Consider the following 18,307-nt stretch of genomic DNA (forward strand, 5'->3'; position numbering starts at 1 on the left):
TGCCAGCTTAGTAGACTTGAAATTTATCCTGTGGGCAGAAGAAAGCCTTAGGGATAATAGAAATATTTACATTATTAAATATGATGAGGGTAGATTAGTCTGCCTGAATTCTTATTTCTGCATATGTATACACGTCAGTGCCCTGTGTAGCACACGAAGGCTTATTCACATCACAAAGAGTCATTTGTTGGGTACTTAACGGTGAACCTTGCCTGCACCAAGGTACATACAACGATTGCTCCCCAGTGTTCTTTAAGAATTGAGCCCGCGGAATCTAAAGGTTCTTAGCGTCCTGAATATAGCACACAACTTTTGTACATGCTGGGCTAAATTGTGCTATGTAGTGTCAGCTAAATATCTTAGTCACAGTTATAATTAGGCTTACAAAAATACCAGATAGTGGACCTAATATCACCTTGTAGCAGGTATATAGGCTCACATTAACCTAGCACATGAAGGAACCAGATGCTGGAAAGAATTTGACTTGCCATGAATTCAGTTCTGTTCAGTCGCTCAGTTGTGTCCGACTCTCTGTGACCCCATGGACTGCAGCACGCCAGGCCTCCCTGTCCATCACCAACTCCTGGAGTTCACTCAAACTCATTTCCTTCACGTCAGTGATGCCATCCAACCATCTCATCCTCTGTTGTCCCTTTCTCCTCCTGCCTTCAGTCTTTCCCAGCATCAGGGTCTTTTCAAATGAGTCAGCTCTTCACATCAGGTGGCCAAAGTATTGGCATTTCAGCTTCAACATCAGTCCTTCCAATGAACATTCAGGACTGATTTCCTTTAGGATGGACTGGTTGGATCTCCTTGCAGTCCAAGGGACTTTCAAGAGTCTTCTCTAGCACCACAGTTCAAAATCATCAATTCTTCTGTGCTCAGCTTTCTTTATGGTCCAACTCTCACGTCCATACACGACCACTGGAAAAACCAGGGATGCTTTGTTTTATACCCTTTAGCCAACCCTTCACAGTGTTACTCAGATGCTTTAAGTGTTCAATACAGGATTTAAGTCAGGACTGAAATTTCGATTCTTACTTTCTGTCTTTACTGTCTTCACAAACTAGATACTGAATCTCAAAAGATGAACCTTATATAGTTTGAAGCTTTATATAAGCTAATTATAGCATTGGCATTATTAGCCAACAGGCTAAATTTGTCAGTCAACTGAAATAGTCTAATTTTTTTGAAAAAGTAAAACAGCATTCTCTCTAATTTAATTGAGTTAGGAGATGCTTCTTATCAACTTCCCAAAAGAAATATTTATTTTCTTAGTGTACTTTTTGTTAATCCACAAAAAATATTAGTGCTTTCCACTTTCAATTTTCATGATACCCACATGTAACTTATGTGAGAATATATGCATGTGTCATCCTTGCTTAAGATAATGGTTCCTTGAACACTCTTCTTGCATTATGAAACTCAGCCAAAGAAAATAATCACTGCCCTTAAACTTTTTTGCATATATAATTGCACAAAATAGACATATGTTAAAGATACACAGCCAAAAATCTTCCACAAAACTTTAATATTGCTTTACATATTTCCAAAAAATTGTAAGAATTTGGTTGATATATGTTATATCTGATGCTTTTTTAAAATATCATAATATTACACATATTTATCACACTCACATTGATAGATTTATTTACCAGACTCAGAATTATTTTATGTAGTTTCTTTTAGTGCAGTATTAAGCTTTAAGCTGCAAATTATTCTCCTCAGAATAAAGAACTTCTAAAATCTTTTGCAGTTTCTCGGAAGTAGTAATGGTCCAGTATGTCATAATTTTAAACTGTAAAAGTACTTTGGAACAAAATATTTTTAAAAAGAATATGATAATAGGCAATTGCCTTTTGACATTACAATTTTTAAAAGTTAAGAAGCCTTTAAAATAGGATCTATTCATGGTATTTCAGCTTCCTTTCCTATTTTTTGGAGCATATGTGCTTTTGGTTTTAAACTAGTTGTGATAAAACTGTGTGTCTTGAAAGGAAACCCTCAACAGTGTAGGCAGACGGGGAGGTGTCTTCCAACATCTTTTCTTCTTATTTTAGCTTTGAAAGTTCCTGAAGAACAAGGACCCATCCCTGGAAGAAGGCAAAGATCAAGTAATATTAAATGCAGTGCACACAGCCTCTTCATGAAAATATAAAAATTAGTTGATACAGGAAAATAAATGCTATTAATTGATTTTAAATTAGCAAACAAAGTTAAATTGACTTGGAATAACTAATTTAAGCACTCTTGAATATACTGAGATATATTTAAATCTGAAATAAACCTAGAAATATTTAGTTTAAAATAAGTATCCAATGCTTATTGGAATAAAAGTTATGATTATTTATTATTATGAAAATGATTAAGAATCTGCACTGAGTTATGACACTGTTAAATGGGGAGTTATTAGAAAACATAACAGTATTAATATCTAATTATATAAAATTGATTTGCAATTAGCTCTACAGGAGTGCAAAAGTAATTCCTGTAGTATTAATGACAACCAGATTAAAGAGGAAAGCTCTTTTTTTCTCCTAATTAGTTTGGTTTGCAAATTCTTATTGATGACACAAATACATTATTTATTTTCCTCTCAACGGGTATGGATTCCAAGCTACCTTTTCTATTGCAAGAAAGTTTCAGTTGTTTCTCCCTTCTTGGCCTTGAAGTTATTCATGAATTGCACAAAGGCTACAGTGAATGAGAAAACGAAAACAGACCCAAACCTAAATCCAGAAATGTTTGTAAGTTGCTTCTGACAGCGCTGACACTGCCTGTACCCGCTTTAGTCCTGTGTCCAATGCCCTTCCCTGTAGGCTGCCTTCCGGGGCTTGGGCATCAGCTCCAGCTCCCTGCAAGAGCACCCAGCCCACATCCCTCAGCCAGGCCTGCAGGCTTCTCACGATGCCCATGACCCCGCCTAAACTGAAAGGTCTGTTGAATACCATCCTTCTGTGTCCTTCTAGAGTTCTTGTTGGCAGCTCATTCCTCCACTGTGAATTCACCAAGTGCTATCCTCTCAAATATTATTCGAGAAATACACAGAGATGATTTCCTAACCCAAAGAGACTCGTTACGATAACTCCTGTAATTGTCACAACATACTTTTTATATCTTTTATAAAATATCCTTGTGTTCCATACATTCCTCCCTGCTAGACTAAACATTTCTGAACAGCAAAAACCTGTTTTCCTCATCTCTGTGTTCCTCGGAGGCTAACCCCACAGGAGCCCCAGGCTCTTGGCCACTGTGAACATTTTATATGTATTTGTTGAATAAATGAGTGGAAGAAAAGACTCAGTAACTATCTTGATATAAATGCCAAGGATCTGTTTATTTAATCAACCATGAGATAACAAATGGTGAAAAGGTATTTATTCTTTATACTTGCCCTTGTATGTGTAAGACCTGCGATGCTGTATTTCACCTTTGTTTCCTTTAAGGCATTACTTTTATTTTTCTAGCTAGTTTTTTCTCGCTATGCATCTCCAGCTAGTACCACTGTATAGTATAAAAAGAGTGTTGAATGTAGGCTGCTGCTGGAATGTGAAATGAAGACTGTTGAGTTAAAGCATACAAGTCTTGTGTGTAGAAAATATCTAGCAAAACACCTAGCAACACTCAAAATACCTCTGCAAAATGGGTCTTCTAATAATCCTTAAGATGGTTACAAGTTTCAGGTAAAATATTTATGCCAAGTTTCTGGGGTAGTGTCTAGCACCTGTGGGAAGCTTTCAGTGAACTAGCTGTGCACCGTACTCTAGGTCTCCTTGGTTATCCCTTTTATACATGTGCGTGCATACTTGGTCCTGCCTGCGTCTTTGCGACCCTGTGGACTGAAGCCTGCCAGGCTCCTCTGTTCATGGGATTTTCCAGGCAAGGGTACTGGAGTGGTTTGCTCTTCCCTACTCCAGGAGATCTTCCCGACCCAGGAATCGAACCTGCATCTCCTGCCTTGGTGGATTCTTTACCTACTGTGCCACCTGGGAAGCCCCATGTTATACGTAGGAGTTTGTATATGTCAATTCCAATCTCCCAATTCATCCTGGATGGTTCCCACCCGACCTTGGTATCCACATGTTTGTTCTCTACATCTCTGCCTCTATTTCCACTTTGAAAATAGGTTCATCTGTACCATTTTTTAGATTCCACATATATGAATTAATATATATTTTATTTTCCCTTTCTGACTTACTTCACTCTGTTTAACAATCATTAAGTCCATCCATGTCTCTACAAATGCAGCACAATTTGATTCATTTTTATGGCTGCATAATAAAAGAGAGGGTTATATGTATATATATATATATGTGTATATATATATATATATAGTTGATTCACATTGTTATACAACAGGAACTAACACAACATTGTGAAGAAAAATATACTTAAATAAAAACTTTAAAAAATAAAATTGTAGCTATGATTGTATTTCAAGCCAAGTGCATTTGTGAGTAGCAGAGAGTCAATTAAAAAGAGCTTATCATAGAACTTTGAAAAAAAAAAAAAAGAATAATCTGGTTTCACCAGTTTTGTTGCCATCTATACACAGAAGAACTGTACAAAAAAGATCTTCACAACCTAGATAATCACGATGGTGTGATCACTGACCTAGAGCCAGACATCCTGGAATGTAATGTCAAGTGGGCCTTAGAAAAAGCATCACTACAAACAAAGCTAGTGGAGGCGATGGAGTTCCAGTTGAGCTGTTTCAAATCCTGAAAGATAATGCTGTGAAAGTGCTGCACTCAATATGCCAGCAAATTTGGAAAACTCAGCAGTGGCCACAGGACTGGAAAAGGTCAGTTTTCATTCCAATCCCAAAGAAAGGCAGTGCCAAAGAATGCTTAAACTACCGCACAATTGCACTCATCTCACACGCTAAAAAAGTAATGCTCAAAATTCTCCAAGCCAGGCTTCAGCAATACGTGAACTGTGAACTTCTTGATGTTCAAGCTGGTTTTAGAAAAGGCAGAGGAACCAGAGATCAAATTGCCAACATCCACTGGATCATGGAAAAAGCAAGAGAGTTCCAAAAAAATATCTATTTCTGCTTTATTGACTATGCCAAAGCCTTTGACTATGTGGATCACAATAAACTGTGGAAAATTCTGGAAGAGATGGGAATACCAGACCACCTGACCTGCCTCTTGAGAAATCTGTATGCAGGTCAGGAAGCAGCAGTTAGAACTGGACATGGAACAACAGACTGGTTCCAAAGAGGAAAAGGAGTACGTCAAGGCTGTATATTGTCACCCTGCTTATTTAACTTATATGCAGAGTACATCATGAGAAACACTGGACTGGAAGAAACACAAGCTGGAATCAAGATTGCCGGGAGAAATATCAGTAACCTCAGATATGCAGATGACACCACCCTTATGGCAGAAAGTGAGGAGGAACTAAAAAGCCTCTTGATGAAAGTGGAGAGTGAAAAAGTTGGCTTAAAGCTCAACATTCAGAAAACGAAGATCATGGCATCCGGTCCCATCACTTTATGGGAAATAGATGAGGAAACAGTGGAAACAGTGTCAGACTTTATTTTTTTGGGCTGCAAAATCACTGCAGATGGTGACTGCAGCCATGAAATTAAAAGACGCTTACTCCTGGGAAGGAAAGTTATGACTAACCTAGATAGCATATTGAAAGGCAGAGACATTACTTTGCCAACAAAGGTTCGTTTAGTCAAGGCTATGGTTTTTCCAGTGGTCATGTATGGATGTCAGAGTTGGACTGTGAAAAAGGCTGAGTGCCGAAGAATTAATGCTTTTGAACTGTGGTGTTGGAGAAGACTCTTAAGAGTTCCTTGGACTGCAAGGAGATCCAACCAGTCCATTCTGAAGGAGATTAGCCCTGGGATTTCTTTGGAAGGAATGATGCTAAAGCTGAAACTCCAGTACTTTGGCCACCTCATGTGAAGAGTTGACTCATTGGAAAAGACTGTGATGCTGGGAGGGATTGGGGGCAGGAGGAGAAGGGGACAACAGAGGATAAGATGGCTGGATGGCATCACTGACTCGATGGATGGGGGTCTCGGTGAACTCTGGGAGTTGGTGATGGACAGGGAGGCCTGGTGTGCTGCAATTCATGGGGTCGAGAAGAGTCGGACGTGACTGAGCGACTGAACTGAACTGAACTGATGTGCTTATTTGGAGAAGGAAATGGCAACCTACTCCAGTGTCCTTTCGTGGAGAATCCACATGGATGGAGGAGCCTGGTGGGCTACCGTCTCTGGGGTTGCAAAAGAATTGGACACAACTGAGTGACTCAACAACAACAACAACCTGCTTATTACTGCAAAATGACTGTGGTGCTTGTCATTGAAATGTTTAGCATCATGATTTTATCTTTGGCTGGGGGTGAAAGGTGGTAGAAAAGAAAGTGAGTAACTGAGTTACTATTTTTTTGAGGAATCGAGTAGCTTTTCTACTAGCAACTGCGGCCCATTCCTCCTCCTTTGCTAAGTTTGGAGAGAAGGGCAAAGAATAGAACAAAGACTTTAGAGGGAGAAGAATGCAAATCTCAGGTCTGGTTCCCTGGGCCCTCAGCCTCTCCATCTGCACACCCTGGCTGCAGTGTGAGTGGAATTCCACACAAACCGCTTACTGGTTCACACCTTTAATGTCACCACTGTTTTACGTAAAATCAGAAGCTGGTGCCCACCTCCCCGAATGAGAGGTGAAGGAGCGGGGGACACATAAACACCAAGACATACGCACCCAGCACCCAGCATGGCACGGGGCAGGCGCTCCAGTGTTTCTCCCTCCTTTTCCTCTCCCTGACCCTCTGCCCAAGCTGCGGTGATCTATGAATACACTACTGGAAAAATGAAACAGCTTGCTTTGGTGGGGAAGACTAAGGAGGAGAATTTAGAATTTGTGTAACTAGCCTGAAACCTTTCTTGGGAGAAGAAAACAAGTTCAAGTCCTGGCTTTCTCCCCCTAGCTCTGTGACCTTGGACCCTCAGATTTTTTTGGACCTCATTTTCTTCCCATAAAATGTCAGTTTACTAGTTGCAACTCTCATCATCTACCATTCCAGAATAAACAAGCTGCTAGTCTTTGTATCCCCAACTGATAGACCCAAAGAAATGTTACACTATTTTGCCAAAACAAAATTTTGAAAGATGGAAAATTCGAGGACGAGAAGGTCTCTCCATTCTTTATTTAATCTTCCAGACTTTCTCTCTTTCAGATTCTTAAAGAAAGCCAGCTCTGCTAGGAAAGATGTATTTCAAATAAATCAACAGTGTTTCTATAAAAGTTTGATAAGTACATGTTTCAGTATATAAAACATTTGACTTAAAAGGAACAAAGCACGTGGCAGATGCTTCTTTATCCTGGAATTTCACAGCTGTCATCTGTTACAGTAATGATGGTTGAATGAGTAGAGTATTGTTTATTTCACTAAAGAAATTATCCAGCCTTCAGAATATAAAGACTTCTTTCATTTTTCTCACCTTGATGTCTGAAAGCAATGGGACATACCTTGCTTCATGTGTAACTAGCTGCTTATTGTCAATTACATGCGCATGTCCATGGCACTCACCCACCCCTTTAAATCTGGCTTTTGCCAGCTTCACTCCATTAAAACCGATCATCCCCACTGCCACAGCCCTCTGGCTGCCTGAATGCTGCTTCTGCTGCTTCTCCTCCGTGTCTGCACTCCTGGCCTCCTTCCACTCAGCACACACAAACTTTCTCCTCTGCACACTGTGCACTTCCTCTCCACTCCTTGTCTCCTTTGTTACCCTGCCTTTCTCTTTCTTGCAATCAGATTGCATCCTCAGATGACTGCTCTCTCGATAACCTTCCTTCTTGGTATATTCACTCATGCCCATAAATTGAGTTTAGCCAGTCCCTCTAGGGCAATGTCTTCTGAATATCTACATGCAGTACTGACATCTCCCGTGTCTAAATAGCTGCTTCTGGGGATCTCTGCCAGGATGTACCACTGGACACCTCAACGCCCAAAGTCCCAATGCAAAACTCACTATATCCCCATAGAAATTGATTTCTCCTTCCTTTTTTTACTTTGGCAATAGATAACAGCTTTGAAGTTACAAAGCAAACCTTACTTTCTCATTCCCTTTTGCTTCTTGTTTGCTTTGTGCTATGGAATTTTCCTCTTTGACTGGTTTTCAAAGTAATTACTTGTTTTTTCCCCCTGCTATTGCCTTCCATCTTTTATTATGTTTAGCCTGAGCTGTTGTAATAAAAACCGTTATAATTGGTTCCACATCATCTCTTTTCCTATCCTGGGCCATTCTGCATCTCTGCTAGGCTAGAAGATTCAGATTGATTGTATAATTTTCCTTCAGAGTAGCTTCCATGACCTTCTGCTTTGACTAGCATTCAAGGCCCTACACAGAAAAGCTGATCTACCTTGTACCCACTACTTGCCTTCATGTTGACTTAATTTAACCCAGTTACTTTTATTGTAGCTCTATATATCTCGACTTGTATCATTTTTCTCTCTTATAAAACTTCAAATACCTTAAGAGGTTGTAGTGAATGCTCTATAAATATTAATTGAACAAATAAATAATTGACTCTTCTAGTTATTTTTTTTTACCCCATCTTATGGCATCTATGTTATAGTGCTTTCAGATCAGATCAGATCAGTTGCTCAGTCGTGTCCAACTCTTTGCGACCCCATGAATCACAGCACGCCAGGCCTCCCTGTCCATCACCAAGTCCCAGAGTTCACTGAGACTCACGTCCAATGAGTCAGTGATGCCATCCAGCCATCTCATCCTCTGTCGTCCCCTTCTCCTCTTGCCCCCAATCCCTCCCAGCATCAGAGTCTTTTCCAATGAGTCAACTCTTCGCATGAGGTGGCCAAAGTACTGGAGTTTCAGCTTTAGCATCATTCCTTCCAAAGAAATCCCAGGGCTAATCTCCTTCAGAATGGACTGGTTGGATCTCCTTGCAGTCCAAGGGACTCTCAAGAGTCTTCTCCAACACCACAGTTCAAAAGCATTGGTTCTTCGGTGCTCAGCCTTCTTCACAGTCCAACTCTCACATCCGTACATGACCACTGGAAAAACCATAGCCTTGACTAGACGAACCTTTGTTGGCAAAGGAATGTCTCTGCTTTTGAATATGCTGTCTAGGTTGGTCATAACTTTCCTTCCAAGGAGTAAGAGTCTTTTAATTTCATGGCTGCAGTCACCATCTGTAGTGATTTTGGAGCCCCCCAAAATAAATTCTGACACTGTTTCCACTGTTTCCCCATCTATTTCCCATGAAGTGATGGGACCGGATGCCATGATCTTCGTTTTCTGAATGTTGAGCTTTAAGCCAACTTTTTCACTCTCCACTTTCACTTTCATCAAGAGGTTTTTTAGTTCCTCTTCACTTTCTGCCATAAGGGTGGTGTCATCTGCATATCTGAGGTTATTGATATTTCTCCCGGCAATCTTGATTCCAGCTTGTGTTTCTTCCAGTCTAGCGTTTCTCATGATGTACTCTGCGTATAAGTTAAATAAACAGGGTGACAACATACAGCCTTGACGAACTCCTTTTCCTATTTGGAACCAGTCTGTTGTTCCATGTCCAGTTCTAACTGTTGCTTCCTGACATGCATACAAATTTCTCAAGAGGCAGATCAAGTGGTCTGGTATTCCCATCTCTTCCAGAATTTTCCACAGTTTATTGTGATCCACACAGTCAAAGGCTTTATGCTGTGTTTGTTTTTTTTTTTTAAATTTTATTATTATTATTATTATTTTTACTTTACAATATTGTATTGGTTTTGCCATACATCAACATGAATCCACCATGGGTATACACGTGTTCCCCATCCTGAACCCCCCTCCTACCTCCCTCCCCATACCATCCCTCTGGGTCATCCCAGTGCACCAGCCCCAAGCTTCCTGTATCCTGCATCGAACCTGGACTGGCAATTCGTTTCTTATAAGATATTATACATGTTTTAATGCCATTCTCCCAAATCTGTGTTTATTTTTGTATTTATTTCATCCCCCCTTCAGTAGGTAAGCACCAAAAAGTCAGAGACTACATTTTACTTATTTTTCTAACCTTGCAATGGTTAGCCCAGTATAAAATGCTCTGAAATATTTATTAAATGGACTAAGCAATATTCATGCAAAACTTAGAATAAGGCTTAGAATAATAGATAAAATATTATTACTTACATAAAATATTAGTCAATACTGTTGTCATATATTGGAAGTGGCCTCATTTTGGAGCTTGATATACATTTTTGATGGCATGAGTTAATGACCTCATCTGTTTACTATTTGTCTCTATAAAAATTTATTGTGATTGTTGTTCTTCAGTCTCTCTTTGAGACTCCATGGCCTGCAGCATGCCAGGCTCCCCTTTCCTTCTCTATCTCCTGGAGTTTGCTCAGATTCATGTCCATTGAGTCAGTGATGCTATCTAACCATCTCATCCTCTGTCATCCCCTTCTCCTCCTGCTTTCAATCTTTCCCAACATCAGGATCTTTCCCAGTGAGTCACTTCTTCGCATCAGGTGAAGAAAATATTTGAGCTTCAGTATTAGCCCATCCAAAGATTATTCAGGGGTGATCTCCTTTAGGATGGACTGGTCTGAGCTCCTTGCAGTCCAAGGGACTCTCAAGAGTCTTCTCCAACACCACAGTTCAAAGGCATCAATTTTTCAGTGCTCAGCCTTCTTCATGGTCCAACTATCACATCCATACATGACTATTGGAAAATCCATAGCTTTGGCTCTATGGATCTTTGTTAGCAAGTGATGTCTCTGCTTTTTAATACACTAAGTTTGTCATAACTTTTCTTCCAAGGAGCAAGCATCTTTTAATTTCATGGTTGCAGTCACCATCAGCAGTGATTTTGGAGCCCAAGAAAATAAAGTTTGTCACTATTTCCACTTTTCCCCCTTTTTTTGCCATGAAGTGATGGGACCAGATGCCATGATCTTAGTTTTCTGAATGTTGAGCTTTAAGCCAACTTTTTCCTCTCTTCTATCACCTTCATCAACAGGCTCTTTAGTTCCTCTTGACTTGCTGCCGTTAGAGTGGTGTCATCTGCATATCTGAGGTAGTTGATTTTTCTCCCCTCAGTGTTGATTCCAGCTTGTGCTTCATCCAGCCCAGCATTCCACTGATGTACTCTGTATATAAGTTAAATAAGCAGGGTGACAGTATACAGCCTTGTCATACTTCTTTCCTGATTTTGAACCAGTCTGTTGTTCTATGTCGGTTCTAACTGTTGCTTCTTGACCTGCATACAGGTTTCTCAGGAGACAGGTCAGGTGGTCTGGTATTCCCAGCTCTTTAAGAATTGTCTACAGTTTGTTGTGATCCACAAAGTCAAAGGCTTTGGCATAGTCAATGAAGCGGAAGTAGATGTTTTTCCTGGAATTTTCTTGCTTTCTCTGTGATCCAATGAATGTTGTCAATTTGATCTCTGGTTCCTTTGCCTTTTCTAAACCCAGCTTGTACATCTGGAAGTTCTTGGAAGCCCTTGTGTGGTTGATACGAACTATATATCTATATATATATATATATATATATATATATATATATATAATCTGCTTCTTATTTTTAAAATCTTGATAAAATCCACTATTGTATAAATTGAGAAATCTTAGGCTAAGATTGATAATTTTAGTAAACTCAATTGATGGCAAAGCTGCAGTGTTTTATCTAAACTTTTGTTGCATTCATGAAATTATTTATAAATTTGTGACATGTATGTTATTAAGAAGCAAAATAATTTAGTTCCATAATGCAATTGGGTAATTGGAAAGATATTGGTATTACTAGTTAAAATGAAGATTGTACTTTGTATATGTGTCTTATACTCTTAAGACAAATATTAACCCATTTAATATTTTACCGCAATCCTAGATGCTCAGAACTATTATTGTTCATGTTAACAGATAGAGAATTCATAAGTACCAGGAGTTCATGTTAATTGTTCAACTTTAGAGAACTCGGGAATCTACCAAGTGTAACTTCAGATTCTGTGCTGTTAGGAAGTCGCTCTCCTGGCTCTGCCTAGGGATGTATGTGCCTGTGAGATGAGGAAAAGCACCGCTGATGGCCATAAGGAAATGAAGAGATGAGAGGCTGATCTCAAGTATGTTCCTAATATATTAGGCACAATTTAACAGACAGCTTTTTATGTAACCAATTTCATCATCCCCAAATCTATGAATAATAAAGTTAAGGAGAAGGATAAAAAGAGAAGTTAGGGGTAAAAGAAATAATTATTTATAATTTGATGTATACAATTCTAGAATTTGTCAGGACACAGTGGTCATCAGCAGCCTGGTGAGATCTTTCTGATATTAGAGGATCTGGCTCCTTTTTGAGTACTTCCTTCTTTTCTGACATTTTGTTCCATTTGAAATACCTACTGTTTGCTATATTTGAGGTGCATTGTCAAATAAGAATAGTTTAAGATCTGTCTTCAAATAGAGTTATTGTGTCCTCTGAAAAGTAATATTCCTATTGTTTAGCAGTTTTTTCTTGTTAAAATTCAAAAGCTGCCATGCAAGGTCCATTTGATCTCTATTTGAACCAGATCCCCAAGGATGTGCCAAAGGAATAGCTTGTCATAGATAAACACAATTTTAACAGGTTCTGTGTAAAGTTTCAGTTTTAGAGCCTTGGACTGTACCTTAAGAAGCTCTATAAGTGATTTTGAGAAATATAAATTGTCATCCAAGCATTTTGTGAGGCATTTCATTTTAGACCCTGAATTAAATGACCTTCTGCTCACTGGAGTTAGTAATAATTCAAAGAGGCTATGTTTCCACTAAGTGAAGAGTCTTTGGAAGCATCATTTCCTTTTACATTGGACAGGAAAGCTGTATTGGTTTCCGAGCTAAAGAATAAGTCATTCCACTTCTAGGAATCTGACTGGAAGAAATAAACATTAAGCACAAAATGTTTTAGACGCCAAAATGATTGCTACTCTTAGATAATTCACGGCAACTAAAGAGGTTTCCTGAGGGGCAGAGGCAGGCAGGTTTCATTCGTCTGCTCGGTGGAATATCATGGAGCCACTAAAAAGCACTCTTAACGTTCATTGAAAGGTTTAGAGCACAAAATTCAATATGATCACGATTCTGAAAACCTGGGCATAGAGAAAAATGGAACAAGTCAAGAAGTACGGGTACTTTTCATATGTTTTTACACTTGGAAGTATTACTTTTATGCTGGAAAAGAAGATGGAAGAAGAATTTACCTCAAAAATATTACAGCAGTTCTCCTGACTCTCTATTCCATGATTTATTTAAGCCGTCAGATGCTGAGGTAATATGGAAGGAAACATGTTTACCTTCGATGTTCTTGTTCTCTGTTTTTTTAAAGGCCTTCATTATAAATAATGATGGACATTTTTTTCTCTCATGGATATTATTTCCAGTTGTTTATGGGATGATTTTTCTAAGAAGTAGTCATATTTTGGTTAATAACCATGTCAGTGACTAGCAATCTTCATGTAAAACCATTCATGCTTGATGTTCTCTGTTTGATGATGTGAGGAAAAATTTGAAAAGATGTTTTGAATAAGGGGTCATGTCATAAAATAAGAAATGAATTTCTTAAACTAAGTCACCATTGCTTCTATCATTAGAAGTTCCAAATGAGTTTCTCTTACTGGTAAACTTTCTTGGGTTTTATATTTTAAAAAACTCATAATGATTCCCTCATTGTTATATGACAATTTAGTGTGGTATTTGATTTTGTTATTTTCTTGGAAAAAAAGATTTTACTCCACTATCTTTAGATTTCTATTGTTTCTTTCTTGTCTAATAGTTATTCCTTCATAGGATTTTTTTTTTTTTTACAGTTTTTTCCCTTTGTCCTATTGTGTCAAAGTTTTAGCCTAGATGTGGAATTCTTTATAATTGTCTGACTTGCTGTGGACTTGAGTCTTCCTACATTTGAGGTTTCATGTCTTTCATTGTTTATGAGACTTTCATCCATTTTAACTTTGAATATGTCCCATCTTTCCTTGTACCAACCTTTGTGAAAGTCATACTAGAGCTGGGCAGGACGTACCTGTTCTCCATGTCTCCTAACCTTTCTTTATATTTCCATTTCTTTTGGTCTCTTCGAAGAATTCTGAGTTGCATCTTTAACTTCATTTCTAGTTCACTACTTTTCATATCATGATTAACCTACAGTTTACACCGTTCTCTGCATCCATCCAGTCCATTCTAAAGGAGATCAGCCCTGGGTGTTCTTTGGAAGGAACGATGCTAAAGCTGAAACTCCAGTACTTTGGCCACCTCATGTGAAGAGTTGACTCTTTGGAAAAGACTCTGATGCTGGGAGGGATTGGAGGCAGGAGGGAAAGGGGATGACAGAGGATGAGATGGCTGGATGGCATCACTGACTCCATGGACGTGGGTTTGGGTCAACTCTGGGAGTTGGTGATGGACAGGGAGGCCTGGCGTGCTGCGATTCATGGAGTCTCAAAGAGTCGGACATGACTGAGCGACTGAACTGAACTGCATCTTTATTTCAATGGCAGTTTTTCCTTTCTATAACTTTCTTTAAAGTCACCTTTATTGAGATATAATTTATATCAAATAAACTTTACAGATTTCAAGTATACAGTTATATATACATATATATTTATATATATATAAACATAATGGAAATCATTTTCATTGCTTATTTTTGTGTTTTTTTCTAACATTTTTCTGATGGCATCTTATTACCTTCACATATTTCATTCATTGTTTTGTGTGTTTTGCTTTTAAATGTGTTTTTTTTAAGCAGTTTTTCCCCAATTAAAAATAAATTTTAAAATGTCCAGGTGATTGGTAAGTTAGTGAATATAACGTATATTTAAGTTTATGTAACAGATATTTGAATAGTACTTCTGTATTAAGCCCTGGTCCAAGTATGTTACAAATATTAACTCACCCTCTTAATATTAGATGTATTTGTTTTGTGATGGACATCCAGTTGGTGCTATAGTCTGAACCTCTTGTGGCCTAATTATGGTCAGATTTTTATTTGGTTGTTATTGATGAATTATGCTCATGGTGGCTTTACTGCTTGTGCACTGTGAGTATATAATTTTGCACATTTTCTCTGGTCAGTTGTCTGACATTTGCTGTGGAAGTGGTCTTTGAGGGATAGTTTACTTTTTTTTTTTTCCTCTAGGCACTCCACAGGTATCCAAGATCACTTTAGAGTTCACATTGTGTAATACTTCACATATCTATACAATATAGGATTTTCATATATATAATACAGGATTTTCAAATATATAAGGAAATACATACATATGTAATATATAAGTAATAAAATAGAATAATGAAATTAATACATTTTTCACTCCCCATAGGTTAAGAAGCAGAATGACCACCACTTACAGTAACTTCTCAGCACTAACACTTCACACTGGTGGTGTTTCCTCCCTGTGTTTGTGCCAGCAGTTTTTCTCGCACAAGGAAATCTTTCATCTGTTTACATGTTCAGCAGGTAGTTACTGAATGCCCACTGTGTTCCAGATATGATCCTATGTGTTCCAAGCTCAGAAATGAGCAAAACAGACAAAATCCTCTGTCCTTAGAGAGTTTGTACTCTAGTAGGGCCACGGCTGTACTTAGAGGGAGTAGGTAACACACAGACCTTGTCCGATGGGACAGATGTTACAGAAGAGAAAACAGCAGAATGGAGAGAGTGTTAGCCACAACAGGAATTATGCTTTGAAAACTATACTGAGAGAGGGAGGGCCTCTCTGAGAAGAGAGACTTGAAGGGAGTGAGGGACTGAGTAGGGAAGTTATGTGGGAGGACACCCGAGGCAGAGGGAACATTAGAGCAACAGCCCCAACGTGCTTTAGGACCAGGAAACAGAGAGCGTGGCTGGAGGGGAGTGAGCTTCAGGAGAAGGTGAGCTCAGAGCCAGGACAGGGCCATGCTCCAGAGGCACTGGTAGGAGGTAGGCATCATCTCCTAGGGGGACGGGGAGCTTTGGGCGGGTTTTGAAAACAGAAATGGTGTCATCTGGTCTATTTTAAAGGGATTTACCTGCTTGCTAGGTCGAGATCTGCTGGAATTGAGCAAAGGCATAGTGAGAAGATCTGCTGGGGTCCTTATAGTGCCCACATGGCAGCGGTGGCTTTACTGGAGCGAGCGGTGGAGGTGGAGAGGAGGGGCCAGCTTCTGGAGCTGTTTTTAAGGCACAGGGTACAGGATTGAAACTGAGCAGGCCCCGTGTTAGAAGGAAGCCCAGGAGACAGGTGTCCTGGAAGCGAGGGTAGTGGTGCATTGACAAGTGAACAAGCAGCTGAGGGTGTGGACCAGAGGGTGTGACCTGACCTTAGTGTTCGAGCTGGAGGGGTGTTCCAGGCTGATCGCTGTGAGTGCAAGAGAGGAGAAGAAAGATTCTTTTAACAGAGCAAAACATGGGACCATTAGCTAGAGAGGGAAGTGGGGGTGAAAAAGGGTATTGCTTAGGTGGTGAAAATTCAGGTGGCATGTTTGTAGATGGAGAAAAGTGGAGAGAGAGAAAAATCAATGGTGCAGGAGAGAGCAGACACTTCCAGGACTCTGATCAGGAGTATACAGGAGGGTGTGGATACAGCACAGCCTGAGTGGAGGAGCCTGTGCTCAGGACCCAGAGTTTACATGGATGTTTGTTCCGAGGCATTTCACGGATGGATATTTTGCTCGTATAATCTATAATATTGTCAGAAATGGACATGTATTTTCACGAATGTAATGCGTCCTCTTCGGTAGTACAGCATGAAGCCCTCCGTGTACTCCAGCCTCCTCTGTTGTCCAACCACAGTGACCTTTCAGTCTCTGAGAGCCTCCTACTCACCATAAACCTTGGCATGTCAGTTACATCTGCCTGCAAGGGCACCCACTCCAAGGCTTCATTCAGATCTTCAGAGCACTTTCCTCAGATATAACCGTCTATGCAGTCCTGGGCTTATTGATTAACAATAGCCTTTACCATGAGGCTTTAATCCCATGAGGCTGGACCACATCTCTTAAAATGTTTAAAAAGCATAAGTGTATATTAAGTAGCAAACAGTGACATTCGTTATTTATTAGCAAGTATAGTATGAATGAAATACATTTTTGTTTTTTAAAAATGTACTTAATTTAGTCTGTTTTTTAACTTATACAAGGTACATGAGGCAGGTGCTTCCTGCTATTCAGTTTGGCTGCCTAGGAGGTATACAGATTAAGCTCATTATATTCATAATTGTACTTAGTTCTGAGCTTCCTGGATAACATATTTTAATGAGTAAAATGCAGTCTTAATAAGCCAGCAAGTTGTTTACACTGGAAGAAGATGTTCCACCACTTTGTTCAAAGAAGAAAGAAAAGCACGCACCCTGCAAAAGTTATTTAGACATCCAAAAGTAAGCTTCAATTTAAGAACTTTTAATTGTGCTTCTGCAACTGAGAGATAGCCCTGCCTTAAATATGTAGAATATTTTCCAACTGAAATAAAGCATTCACTGGCCTGTAAAAGTACACCTTTAGTGGAGCATGTTGATTCTGAGCTTAAAGTGTGTGCTGGCCTGCGGGAGCAAGTGGTTGAAAACGTGTTTATATTTAAACAAAAATTAAATCAGTGGCTTCACATTGATTCAAATGATATACAAACAACAAAATGAGGAATAAAACAGTGTAGCTAAAAGATTTTACTGATACCCCAAAATCAGGAGAATTTCAACAATAACTAAAACCTTAAGTGTTAAGTGAAGTCGCTCAGTCGTGTACGACTCTTTGCGACCCCATGGACTTTAGCCTGCCAGGCTCCTCCGTCCATAGGATTTTCGAGGCAAGAGTACTGGAGTGCTGTTTCCTTCTCCAGGGGATCTTCCCAACCCAGGAATCAAACCCAGGTCTCCTGCATTGTAGGCAGATGCTTTTACCGTCTGAGCCACCAGGGAAGTCAGGAATCAAATAATAGTGTGGGTTCCGAGGCTTGCTCCTTGTGTGGTTATCAACAGAGGGTTAGACAGTACTCTTGCCTGGAAAATCCCATGGACACAGAAGTCTGGTAGGCTGCAGTCCATGGGGTCGCTAAGGGTCGGACACAACTGAAGCGACTTCACTTTCACTTTTCACTTTCATGCATTGGAGAAGGAAATGGCAGCCCACTCCGGTGTTCTTGCCTGGAGAATCCCAGGGACGGGGATCCTGGTGGGCTGCCGTCTCTGGGGTCGCACAGAGTTGGACACGACTAAAACGACTTAGCAGCAGCAGCAGCAGCAGACAGACAGACCTAATTCTGCAGCTGAAGTGGGGGCTGCACTGGTCTTCTCTGTGAGCTCACTGTGTGACTGGAGTTTGAGTTTAC

The 18,307-nt window shown here is 39.6% G+C and overlaps 1 protein-coding gene across 1 annotated transcript in view; it reads left to right on the plus strand.

Moving 5' to 3' along the window:
• ADGRB3 (adhesion G protein-coupled receptor B3) overlaps positions 1-18,307 on the plus strand; it is an 886,560-nt gene that overhangs the window by 212,657 nt on the left and 655,596 nt on the right. The gene's annotated exons all lie outside the window — the stretch shown is intronic.

Source organism: Bos mutus, chromosome 9 (assembly GCF_027580195.1).
Source record: "Bos mutus isolate GX-2022 chromosome 9, NWIPB_WYAK_1.1, whole genome shotgun sequence".
In the NCBI taxonomy this organism is placed as follows: Eukaryota; Metazoa; Chordata; class Mammalia; order Artiodactyla; family Bovidae; genus Bos; species Bos mutus.